This window comes from Apodemus sylvaticus, chromosome 4 (genome assembly GCF_947179515.1).
Source record: "Apodemus sylvaticus chromosome 4, mApoSyl1.1, whole genome shotgun sequence".
Taxonomy (NCBI): Eukaryota; Metazoa; Chordata; class Mammalia; order Rodentia; family Muridae; genus Apodemus; species Apodemus sylvaticus.
Genome location: NC_067475.1, coordinates 88847350 through 88860705, shown reverse-complemented (window position 1 = coordinate 88860705; position 13356 = coordinate 88847350). Strand labels below are relative to the sequence as shown.

The window sequence follows — 13356 nt, the reverse complement described above, 5'->3', positions numbered from 1 at the left end:
CCATATTCCTCCAAACAACAGCAGGGTCAGGTCTATCACAGCAATACCCCAATCCCTATGACTCAGACAATGTTCTATTGTTTTGAAGAGACACCATGACCATGACAACTCTTGCTTACAGTTTCAGAGGTTTGGCACATTAACATCATGTATAGCCAGAAATATGGCTGTACTTAGGCAGACATGGTGCTGGAGAAAGAGGTAAGAGTTCTACATCTGGCTCTGCAGGTAGCAAAAGAAGAGAGACACTGTACCTGACTTGGGCTTTTGAAATTTCAAAATCCTCTCCCAGTGACATATGACTTTTAAAAAGGTCAAACATACTCCAACAACCCTATACATACTTCAACAAGGCCATCCCCTAAACCTTATAAAGTAGTTTCATTCCCTCATGGCTAAGCATTCAAATAAATGAGACTATGTGGTTCATTCATATCCAAACTACTACACAATGGTACCAACTTCTGTCTTAGTTAATGTTCTAGTGCTATGAAAAGACACCATGACCAATACAACTCTTCTAAAAGAAAGCATTTAATTGGAGGCTTGTTTACAATTTTCAGGGTTAGTCAATGATCATCAAGGTAGGAAGCAGATGTGCGTGGATCCGTAGCGGAAAGTTCTAAATCCTGATCTGAGAGACAGGTAAGGGGAAATCAGTGTGGTCTTTCTCAAAGCCCACTCCCAATGACACACCCACTTCAACAAGGCCATATCCATTCAAATGAGGCTATACTTTCTAATCCTTCCCATAGACATTACTAATGTAGGACCAAGCATTTAAACATATGAGTTTATAGAGGCCATTCTTATTCAAACTACCATAGGTAGGAACTGTAAGAGGGACAATTCATTAGAAGTTTTAAAAGTTTAATCCAATTAAGATGAGATTACTTCCTAATTAAAGCAAGAGTGGTATACCAGATCATATCACAGAAAAAAAAAAAAAAAACAGGATCTCAGAGTGCTTCACTGTATTAGCATGTAATGGAAAGTACCCAGTGTTTAGTAATATATATTTAGAGAAGTCAAGACAGGGATAGGAAGATGGAAATTGTTCATAATGCTTGCACAAACATTGACCTGATAAATACATGTATTTGCCCCACTCCAGGAAGGCCTAAATTGCCTGCCTTGCAGCCTGGTTATCTTGTCACAGGAATCTTTTGGCAGCAAACACTAATGGATTTTAGTTATCCATCACACGTCCAATTGTTTATGGCAGGTAATAGAAGTTTTAAAACCAAAAGAAGTTGCCAAGGAAGGGTATTGAGGAGAGAAGCCTCTGTGGGGAGGGATTCTGATTCCCTAGATAAAGTCTGGTGTTTCTGTCTTTATTTATTTTGTGTCTTTTAGTTATCTACTTGCTTTTGTGTATAAGCTTCAGAGCTACTCAAGCAAAACAAATCACAAGAATAAATCATGTTCTTAATGCCCTTAATATTTAATTTTAGGAGCAGACATTCTGTAGCCCAGACACATGTAAAACTAAAGGAAAAAAGCAGGAGTAAAATTTAAAAGGGAAAAAAAACATTTAATATCACAGTGACTGAAGAGTTAGATTCTGCCTTAACAACAGCACCTTAAAAGAGAGGCAGGGAATCTTACCTGGTCATCATGGCTCGGGAGAGGCATCTGTTACCATCCCCTTCTTGTTTCAAAAATGTCTTTCATTAAGTATCTAGGTGTCCAGCTACAGCTACCTCCTATTTGCAAAGCAGGGAGAAATTAGTTTTCTAGTTTGCTTTGACAAAACTGACAAGTTCAGTTAGTCATTATAGTCACATCAGTTGAAATGATAAAGGTCTAGAGAGTAACGAGGGGAATGTTCAGGCTGGAACTGTAGATTAATTTATGCTCTTGTCTCCTTTAAAACTGGCTTACCCAATGTTATTGGGGGTCAGAGTCCAGACTAGATATTTTAGTTCCTTGGCTTCTTCTTCCAGGAAATGAAATGCAGGTGAATGCTCATTGCATTGAGTATGACTTAAAATGGATCTACAAAACTAAAAGTTAAATTAAAATCTATAATAAATAGCATTAATCTTAATTTTCTATAATATATCATGCATATAACTTGTATTCAATTCTTGTTTAAGGGAATGGTGTGTGCCTGGTGGTCTCATCTTGGAGTACCACATGGATTGCCACCATCTTGGCTGATGACCACACTGGATGGAAACAACCACATTGCTGGCAGACATCTTTACCAAGATTAAATAGAGAACACACCACGTGACTTCACCTCTGTCTTGGTTAATGTGGTATAGGCCAACTATGGCAGCACCCATAAAACTTCTTAGTCCTCTGGAGCTTATCATTAAATCTTTTTTTTAGATTAAGGAGGTAGCACCAATTCTCTAAGATGTTTTTGTTTTATTTTACTTTCCCTACATAAAGGAAGCAACAGCAGGCTTCCAAGATATTTTGGATTAGGATGGAGTTTTTTTACAGTAATTTTTGTCCTGAGAATGAAAAATAACAGATGAAGACAAAACCATAAACAATGTGGAAAATAGGACTTAAAAACAACATATGTTTGATGATAAAGGCTGATAGATTCACCTGCCTCTAGAGACATTGCAGGAGTGGCTACTGTGTCACAGGTGCATCAGTAGCTTGCAGAGAGGAGAGAGGCTCCAACTAGAATCAGTGTTCTGACCTGTGAACATCTGAATGATTAGCACCCTAACACTCCCTGAAAAAAAAAACAGTGAGCCCGAGAAAGCTACCAGTCTGGTGCCAGGGGTCCAGGACAGCATGCCAGGGGTCCAGGACAGCGAGCTAGCCCAAGACAACCACCAGTCCAGCACCATGCAGGCTGGGACAAGCTCCCAGGGTAGGGAGTGAGGCCAGAGACTAGAAGAACCCCATCTGGAAGCTTGGTCCCTGGGTGGGAGTGAGCCTGAGACTGATGACCTTCACATGGGGTTTCTATGGCAGGCCTAGGCAAGGAGTGAGCCCCAGGTGACCACTAGACTGGAGCCATGGGGCCTGGACAGGAAGCTAGCCTGAGATGGCCACCAGTGTGACACCACGCAGGCCTAAGGGGCAAACCATGCCCAAGATGGCCCCCTTCTCAGTGCTGTAACACATGAGTGGGGTATAGCACTCCTGAGACCACTCCTGAGATACTCCCAGACAGTCAGAGACCATGGGTACCACTTGGAGGAGTAAGAGGTGAAGAAATGGAAAAGGAAGAAGAATGTGGGAACAATGAAGAGAAACAGAACCAGAGACTCAAGGGTAGTAAGGAACAGCCTGATATGAATAGTCAGTGATACCATCTGGGAACATGGTAGGGTCCTGGCCTGTGCTGCCAGCAGGGGCCATGTCTGGGTCCACAGCCCTGCAGCAGCAGGGGCCTGTTACCACTAAAGTCCAGGCAGATGTCTCTGGTCTGTACTGCCACTCAAGGACAAATTGATATCTTAGGGCTGTGTCGAATTAGTTCTACCCTTGCCTGAGCATTATGGGAGAGCTGGCCCTGAGGGCATGACAGCAGGTGACCTGACCCTGCTCTGGTCAGCTTCAGATCTCAGGAAAGCAGCCCACATACACTGTGGGAGTTGCTGCTGAGCCGATCCCCAGGGCATTAGGCCGCTTATCTGCAGTGACATGGGCGACAAGTGACATTGTCCCTTGTCATCTACAACAGGGAGGAAAGCTGTCCCTGAGGTCATCAGAGAGGGAGATCTGGCCCTGACTCTCTCCCACTGGAGCATTCAAGACAGCGGGCCCTGCCCCTCACCTGAGCCACATGGTAGGGCCGGCTCTGCATATAGAGAATGCAGGTGAGCCAGCACAAAGGGCATGGGAGAGCTTGCCCTACCTCCTGCCTGCTGTGCAGTGGTCTCGGTTAGGGAAATACTGCCCCCCCTCTGCCCTCAACACCTGTGAAGTGTGTGAGAGCTGCCCCCCCCCATCTGGAACCTTGGTCCCTGGGTGGGAGTGAGCCGGAGTGGGGCGTGAGAACAGAATAGCAGGCGCTGCATCTCATCTCACCTGGGCGACACAGTGTAGCTGACCCTGATAGCAGAGGCAATGGGATCCATCCCCACAAACTGTCTGCCATGAGGCAGCATGGGCAAGGAGCTGTCCGCCCTAACCCTTGCCCCTTGCCACCTGTGTCAGGTTGGGGAGCTGGTCTTGGGATCATGAGAACAGAAGAGCTGTTCCTGTCCCACACCTGCTGATGCATTGAGGAGTGCGGGCTCTGGACCTCACCTGGGCAGCATAGTAGAGCTGGCCCTGGATATGGGGGTTGCAACTGAGCCGGTTCTAAGGGAGTAAGTGCAGGAGAGCTGTCCCTACCCTTCTCTGCTATACAGTGGCATGGATGAAAAGGTGATGCCCCCTCCTCTCCCACATCCTCACCACCTATGGCAGCTGGCCCCTGGAGACAAGAGACTAGAACTGGCCCTGAATCTCACTGGTGCAACACTCAGGAGAACAGGCCCTGCACCTCATGTGGGCGGCAGAGTAGAACGTGCCCTGGTAGCTCAGGTTGCTGGTGAGCCGGCTCCAAGAGCAGGAAAGCAGGAGAGCCTGCAGGCTGACCAGCTCAGATACCTCTCAGGCCCAGATCCACGGCTTTGAGTCGGCCCACCACAACATTTACCCAATCGATGGACTGCTAGAATGCACGAGGGGCTGGTCCTACAGATTCCAGACTTCAGGATCTCCATGACACAGGGCAACAACAATACATCTGAGAAGTCCCAGTGAGGATCCAGTATTGATAGTACAGCTGAGGCCAGAGGCCTTGTACCAGAACAGTGAGTCATTGCAGTGAACACTTGAAAGCAAAGAAGTGTGGACAAAAGAGTATACCATGGGACACACTGTGACACACTGCAGTTTCCACAATTAATTTTTTTCCCGTTTTTGGGGAGATTGCAAGGGTGGAGAGTAGATATAAAGGGAAGAGAGAGATAAGTGTGATGGGGTACATGATGTGAAATTCACAAAGAACCAATGAAACGTTAACCAAAAAGGTTTATAAATTTATAAAGTTATATGGTATGACAGGTTAACAGAAATTGACTTACAGATATAAATCTAACCACTCATATCTTTGTTACTGTGTTCAACACCAGTGTTCTAGAAAACTTTAGATGAGGAATAATATATGTTTAATGAATGAGGATTACAAATTCCTAATGTCCATTCAGACTAGCAAAAACTGACTCAAAGATATATGAATAGCCTCTGTCGATGTTAGTTTGTTAAGTTTTAGCTATTTGAATAAACTGAGTCATACAGGAAACTATAATATTCTGTACAAGTATACTATCAACAGATCAAGAAAATAAGTTTCCCCAGTCTTTCTATAGACTGTATTTGTGGTTTGAAGTTTATTTTGATACTAAGGGGTCTTTATTTAAAGATTTATAATTTTTATGACTCAAACTTAACAAGGATAAAATTATAAAATCCTAATCTTATGAAAGAGATACTAATTCACTGTGAACTGTTAAAGATAATTAAGATATAGAAATTTATAGTAAGTCATGCTAAGTACAAATGTAATTTATTTAAAGAGACAAGCTTGGAGAGAGAGGCCAACTTTTATCTTCTATCATATGGTCATCTATTATCTCCTATGACATAGTATTCTGCATATGTTGTCAAAATTAAGCTAAAAGTAAGCAAGTTTAAAGAAAATTTAGACAAAACCCAGAAGAAGCTCCATTACCAGGCACTTTTACGTGCTCAGAATTCCAGGATCCCAGGAACTTGGTTAAACAAGGATCTCAGGGTCCCAGAGGCAGCTTGACTCCCAGAAGCTCAGACACACCCAGGATCTCAGTATCATAGGATCACAGAATCACAGGATGACAGAGACAGCTTGACTCTGAGGAGTTCTGACACAACCAGATCACAGGAAGGACAGGTTCCAGTCAGATACAGCAAGAGCAGGTAGCACTAGAGATAACCAGATGGCGGGAGGCAAGCATAAGAATATAAGCCAACAGAAACCAAGGTCACTTGGCATCATCAGAACCCAATTCTTCCACCATAGCAAGTCACACCATCACACCAGAAAAGCAAGATTTGGATCTAAAGTCACTTTTCATGATGATGGTAGAAGACTTTAAAAAGGACATAAATAACTCCCTTAAAGAAATGCAGGAGACCCCAGGTAAACAGCTAGAAGTCCTTAAAGAACTACAGAAAATCCCTTAAAGAACTACAGAAAAACACAATCAAACAGGCAAAGGAAATCAACAAAACTATCCAGGATCTAAAAATGGAAATAGAAACAATAAAGAAATCCTAAAGTGAGACAATCCTGGAGCTAGAAAATCTAAGAACGAAATCAGGAGTCAACAGATGCAAGCATCGGCAACAGAATACAAGATTAATTCCACTTCTAACAGCAAAAATAACAGAAAGTAACAATCACTTTTTTCTTAATATCTTTTTTCTTTTTCTTTTTGATGTAATTTTTTTATTCGATATATTTTAAATACATTTCAAATGATTTCCTCTTTCCTGGCTCCCCACTCCCCAAAAGTCCCATAAGCCCTCTTCCCTCCCCCTGCTTCCCCATCCACCCCTTCCCACTCCCCTGTTCTGGTATTGACCTATACTGCTGCACTGAGCCTTTCCAGAACCAGGGGCCATTCCTCCATTCTTCTTGGACATCATTTGATATGTGGATTATGTCTTGGGTATTCCAAGTTTCTAGGCTAATATCCGCTTATCAGTGAGTGCATACCATGACTGATCTTTTGAGACTGGGTTACCTCACTTAGTATGATGTTCTCCAGCTCCATCCATTTGTCTAAGAATTTCATGAATTCATTGTTTCTAATGGCTAAATAGTACTCCATTGTATATATATACCACATTTTTTTATCCATTCCTCCGCTGAGGGACATCTGGGTTCTTTCCAGCTTCTAGCTATTATAAATAGGGCTGCTATGAACATAGTAGAGCATGTATCCTTATTACATGCTGGAGAAATTAATATTAGAACATATCCTAATCGATTGAAATTCAAAAATATGAGGAATTAGAAATTTGTTGGCCATCACCCAGTGGTCTAATTTGGTAATTGGAAAGATATGTCCAATATTGTACAATCCATATACACTTTCTGCTTGATGGTATCTTTCTACGTACCACATAATGGTCTTGAAATCATGCTTCTCCTATCTCAGCCTCTCTATAAGTTGGATTGGTTATTTGATGACCATACACTATACTATGTTTTTCAGAACAGCTTACATATTTCAAAAGTATTCATACAGCCAAAAGAAATATAGACAATTAATTTGGGAAGTGGCTTGTAATAGAACAACAAAGAGTGAGACTGAATGTTTTGCTTGATAATTATAATTATTGTATCAATTTTGAAGATGACCTTATAAGTTACTCTTTTTTCTGAGATGAGAGCTTTTCAAAATCATCACAGCCAATGAACCAAAATCTTACCCTCACCTAATATTTGTGCCACCCTCCAAGCAGAACCATTGTTCATTGAAACAGTTGATGAATGACTTCATGGATAGACCACATCATTACATACCACTTAATACACACACCATTTCTTAAATGAATGTAATCTGTTCCCTGTGGGCTGAGAATGATGACAATCACTGAAGTCAAATAGCTTTGGCCATAACAGGAGATCTGTATGCAAATAATTGTGCCTACAATTCATTTCTTGGTGCAGCAGAACGGTCAACTCTTAGCTTAGCTACTATGGAGGTAAAATCCTTTGGTGATGTAAGGGAGATTGAAGTATAGCCTTATTATAATGAAGTCCAATATCTAAAAATTTTTCTTATTTTGGGTTTCTATCACAGTAAGAGCCAAGATTTTAAGCTCTACTAAAAACAAAACAAACAAACAAACAAAAACTTTATCTTTTTATGTTCATTTAATAACATGTCCATTATTTTTATTATTGGTATAAAATATATATTGTGTTGAATATAATAAAAATTATAATAAAAAATAACTAAAAAGAGAAAATTTTAAAGTTGGTTAATGGAAGATAATATTCAAAAATCAGGTATGTGCCAGGCGGTGGTGGCGCACACCTGTAATCCCAGTACTCTGGGAGGCAGAGGCAGGTGGATTTCTGGGTTTGAGGCCAGCCTGGTCTATAGAGTGAGCTCCAGGACAGCCAGGGCTATACAGAGAAACCCTGTCTCAAAAAAAAAAAAAAAAACCCACAAAATCAGAAATCAGGTATGTTTTAAAAACTGGGTGCTTGAGTGAAATGCATTAATTGTATAGCTAAGCACATGGCAGGAAACGTCTAGGCTCAAGTTATTCCCTTGAAGGGAGCACATGCTCCCTTGGGTGGAACATTATCCCACGGGAGTAAGTTGCATGCTGTAGGACAAGACTGTATGACAAATAAAACCTTCCAGAAATCTGTTGCTTCTGCCTCCTGCTGTGTAGGCCTGAGCTGCTTTGGCCATGTAGGCCAGACCAGAACACAAAATAAAGCAAAACAAAACAACAACAACCAAAACCTTCCTCCTTATCTAAAGACGAATTGCTTCTCATGTCTCCCATGACAAGGGGATAGATTCTCTTGCCCAGATGGATCTCAGAGCCTACACCTTCATCCCAAATGTCTCAAACAATAGAGGGGCAAAAATACTCTGTCCTCAATGTCTCCCAAACTGACATCCGAGGATGTTGTAAACAAGGGAACCATTTGACTGATATGGGGGCTACGTGATAGTTTAATCATTCCCTTTACCCTGGCATTCAGTTCTGCTCTTAGCAAAAGCTCGTTCCAGGGTCTATACCCTGTCCACCCATGTTCCTTCATTAAAGGAGGATGCCATGAGACCTGTGCATTGAGAATATAATCTAGACTCTAACCAGAGAGTTCCAGGAACAGCGCCTGCACTTTTACAAGAAGTATAAGGGCTTTTGCAGTGAAGTAAAGGGTTAAGAGAGAAGAGGGAGGGTGGTCTTCAAGATCAGAGAAGAGAGAGGGGTTCTTCACGACCTGGGAAATGCTTGTGAATGTTTGATAAGAACTTCCAAAAGCCAGTATTTGTTAAAGCTCATTTAATTTAGTTACCTTTCTGTAGAAGATAATTCAGGGGCTTTTCTATTGCCACTTCTATCTCCCAAACACATGAAGACCCAGAATATCTATTACAAGTTTCTGGCAGTACACTGAGCAGGGTCTGAACTATTCTGAGCTGACTATGCTGGTCTAGCCTACTTCCCATCCATTTCCCATCCATGTGGCATTACCTGCCATCTTGGTCTCTGTGGTGGTTTCAATAGGTTTGGCTCTCATAGACTCATGTGTTTGAATACTTGTCCTCTGGGGTATAGCACTATTAAGAGTTGTGGCATTGATGGAATAAGTGTTTTCGGCTTGCTAGTGAGATATGTTACTGTGCAGGTGAGATTTGAGGTCTGCTGGTGCTCAAACTCTGCCCAGTGTAGAATTGGAGCCTCATCCTGGCTACCCTTGGAAGACAATTACCTCCTGGTAGCCTTCAGATCAAGATGTAGAACTCTCAGCTCCTTCTCCAGCACTGTATACCTACCTGCAAGCTGCCATGCTTCCTGCTATGATGATAATGGACTGAAACTCTGAAATGTAAGCCAATCCCAATTAAATGTTTTTCTTTATAAGAATCGCCTTGGTTATGGTGTCTCCTACATCAATAAAACCCTAAGAGTCTTGCTCTTGTACCTGCTTCTTCATCCATGTTCTCTTTGTGACCCCCTGGTGACCTGCTCATGGCGAATGCCTCATGGTAAATATCTTGGCTACCAGCTCATGGCCAGTGCCTCATGGCAAATCTCCCATGGCAAATTCCTCTTACTCTGATCTCTACCTGAGACCCTCTCACTGGGCCTGGAAGTCCCGCCTACTCTCTCCTGCCAGCTCTTGGCTGAATCATCGCTTTACTGACCATTGAGAAGTGATGGAAAATGATTTTACACAGCATTGAGACAGGAGATGCTCCAAGGATAATAGTAATGCCAAAGTCCAGACTGCAACCAGATCTCTGGGCACAGTTACCAGCCTCTCAGGACACAGTGCACAAAACCATCCCCCAACGTCTTGCTTTACAAATATACCTCTAAAAAACTCTAGTTTTAAATAAAATAATGTTAAGTGACAGCTTACTGCTGTCACTATGAGGTGACCTAGAGATTTATCCATCAGCAGCAGAAGCAAAACCTTTTTTGTCAATAAAGTCTGTGTTACATATATGTTATTTATTACTGATTCAACGTGACTGACAGCTTTCAGCTCTCATCTGTTGGCTGAGGGTATGGAATGAGAAATTTTTGGAGAATTTTTTTAAAGGTTCTGTTAATAGGGCTCACTTTAGAGAATTTGGTAAAATGAATCATTTGCTCTTGATAAGGACATCATGGTCTCTGGGAGAAAACATTTTAAATTAGAAATTGGAAATTGAAAATGACTTCTTTTGGGGAAATACAACTCAGAATAATGTATGTATTTTCGTGCTCCCCACAAAGCTGTGCAGTTAACACCTGGTTTATGTCCTAAGCCAGCTTTTGCATTTTATCTCCGCCCCTTCAATGGACCCTCTTTTTAACTGCTGCTGCCTCACCACCCCGTTTGTCAGCTAGTATACCATTAGAGAGATCAATGCCCCAACCCCTTACAGGGATTCAGGTAGCCTCTAACAGGACACTAATAGCCCATCAAGCTCATCTCTCTTCTTGCCACCCTGGACATCTTTTGGGGACTCAAAACTAAAACAGCAGGACTGAAGCCTTTGTTCCGTCCACCAACCTCTCTGCCTCACCAGCTCAGAGCGGCCTAACATCCTTCAGGATCAGCTTGGCTCGTTGACTGCTGCAATACAATGAAGACTAGATATGAAATCTGCTAGGGATGGGATCCAACTCATGCCCCACCACCCCACACAAAGCTCCTTCCACACCAAAAATACCTGGACAGGTGACAAATCCTTCTGGTTCCCTCCCACTCTGGCTCCTGCCCTCCATCACTCTTTTCTCCTCATATCTTCCTTGTTCCACACAAGCTCTCCCCGTTGTGTTCCACACAGGCTCATCCTACATTAGCTCCTGTTAAATCTGCAAACAGGCCTTTTCAATGCTGTGGAGAAACTCTGGCTAAAACAGGCCTTCATCCCTTTCAGCCCAGGCCAGATGCAATTCTTTTCATGACTTAGTCCTCTGTTTTCTCCTGATCCTCCCCTTTGATGCTGTGTTGCTGCCTGCTACTTCTGCTCACTTACTTTGCAAGGGGACCAGTCCTGAATCGAGTTAAGCCCACTTTTTCCCACTGGCCCACTCTGTCTCTCTCATCTCTGCTCTTATCTCTCAATCGTCCTTCTCCAAAATCTGTCTTGCTGTGTAACCAAATCATCTGCTTTTTGCTTTCAGCCCTCTTGTATTTGTTTTCCAATCCTTTCTTCAGGAATACAGGAGGGCACACACCTGATTCAGCTCAGCAGATCACTCTCTTCCACTCTCCGTGAAGGGATACTCAGCCCTTCTTCAGTGTACGCAGACCTAACTCCTCCAAAAACAAACAAACAAACAAACAAACAAAACAAAACAAAACAAAACAAAACAAAACAAAAAAACCTCGGCTGGTGGACTACACTTCCCAGCTTCCCTTGCTGACTATGCAAGTCCCTTGCTTGCCCACAAGGGGCTTCATCCCATCTTCCATAGGCATTTTAGCCATCTGCAATGTGCTTGGCAAAATAGTGCCCTGCTGTGAATAAATGTGATCCCACATTAGTCAGACCAAGCCTCTCTTTCCACCTCGCATCTCTCTACAATGAAAATAGGGGATTTTCTTTAAACTTCACTCAGAGGACATTCTGCTTTCTTGTACCTGTTCTATTTCTGAGGCAACTTACAAGGCACAGGAGGCAGGAAAGAGACAGGAGCCTGACCTTCAACAGACCAGACTGTGTTTACTGGCACACATAGGGAGAGGTAGACTCTCTCACAGGAAGTTAAAGAGTCCACCAGAGAAAAAAGATGGCTGCAATCCTTTATAGGAGCAAGAGAGGTCTAAAGATTGTGGAAATGGTTGCCCCTGTTAGAGCCCGTGTCTCTTCTGCAGCCTCTCCCTTGTGTGCTTAAAGCTAGATTGGCTGTCCCAATGGACACTCCTTTCTTGATCTTGGAGGCACTCTGTCAACATCTGCACCCCAAACTAGCTCAGATTAAAATCAGTACTGAAAGGGGCATAAAGAGAGAGAGAAGGGGGGTTAGGGAGTGTGGCACGGTGGTGTGGGGGATGGGGGTGCCTCTTCCCCCTGAAGGACCACACACAGTCAGACATGGTATAGAATAGAGTTTATTCAGGGCTGAGGGTGAGAATTAGAGAGGGAGAGAGAGAGAGAGAGAGAGAGAGAGAGAGAGAGAGAGAATGAGAGAGAGAGAGAGAGAGAGTAGAGAAGTGGAGGCCAGCCATGACCACATGGAGAGAGGGGGGAGGGGAGGAGAGCCAAAGAGGGCAGAGAGGTGAGAGTGCCAAGAGGAGAGAGCAATGAGAGAGAGGGAGGAGGGGCAAGTAGCCCCTTTTATAGTGGGCCAGGTCTATGGGGCGGGGCATACCTGGCTGTTGCCAGTTAAGTGTGGGGTGGAGCTTAGACAGAATACTAACAGGTACTCCCCTGATATATATATATATAAAACTGTAGTTCAACTGAATAGGAAATGTCAATGCTTGACAATCATTGCTGGGGGGAAGCTTATTTTGTTGTTCAGAGTAAGATGTGTGTGCCCTGATGCAGGTGGTGTGATCCTAGGTAACTGACTGCATGAGCAGAGTGTGTGTCTAGTCTGCCAAGCACAGTTAGAAGGGGGAAGTATGTGCAGCCCAAACCGAAGGAGTCCCAGCCTGCACTAGTCTGTGCTTACCTGCCTCACCTTCATAGCCCCTCGCCTTTTCTGCATCTTTCATTTGAAGCTACACATTGATCTCTCCAGCAATGTCTTTCAACGTTCTTTAATGATTTATGGGGATTGCATCCTTCAAGCATGGCATTTGCCACTCGAAGTGTTTGCCCTGGTGCCTTCTCCCTCAGATTGCCTGCCCCCGTGGCCGGATGCAATTGTCACCATTGGTTCTGCTCTGCAGACTTGGGAACCTTGCATGCTAACTACCCAGGCGCCCTGCGGAGGAAACGGGGTGTGGGTCCTCAGAGGGGAAAGGAAATGATACAAAGACTTATTCACAAAATAAATTCCCTCCTTGGAAATGAGGAAAGTGGCCAGACTGACCTGGGCGGAGTCCCAGGAAAATGGAAGAGCTATTTATAGCACAAATGCCTGACACTGAAAGGGGCTGCTAGTGTAGAAGACCAAAGCTGGGGGGATGGGAAGACAACTGTG

At 43.3% G+C, this 13356-nt stretch overlaps 1 non-coding gene across 1 annotated transcript; it reads left to right on the top strand.

The window, feature by feature from the left end:
• The first annotated feature begins 2564 nt into the window (after positions 1 to 2564).
• On the top strand, positions 2565 to 2696 carry LOC127683901 (small nucleolar RNA SNORA17). The gene has a single exon (XR_007977683.1). It is a non-coding gene; the product is annotated as a small nucleolar RNA SNORA17 (small nucleolar RNA).
• Positions 2697 to 13356: the final 10660 nt, after the last annotated feature.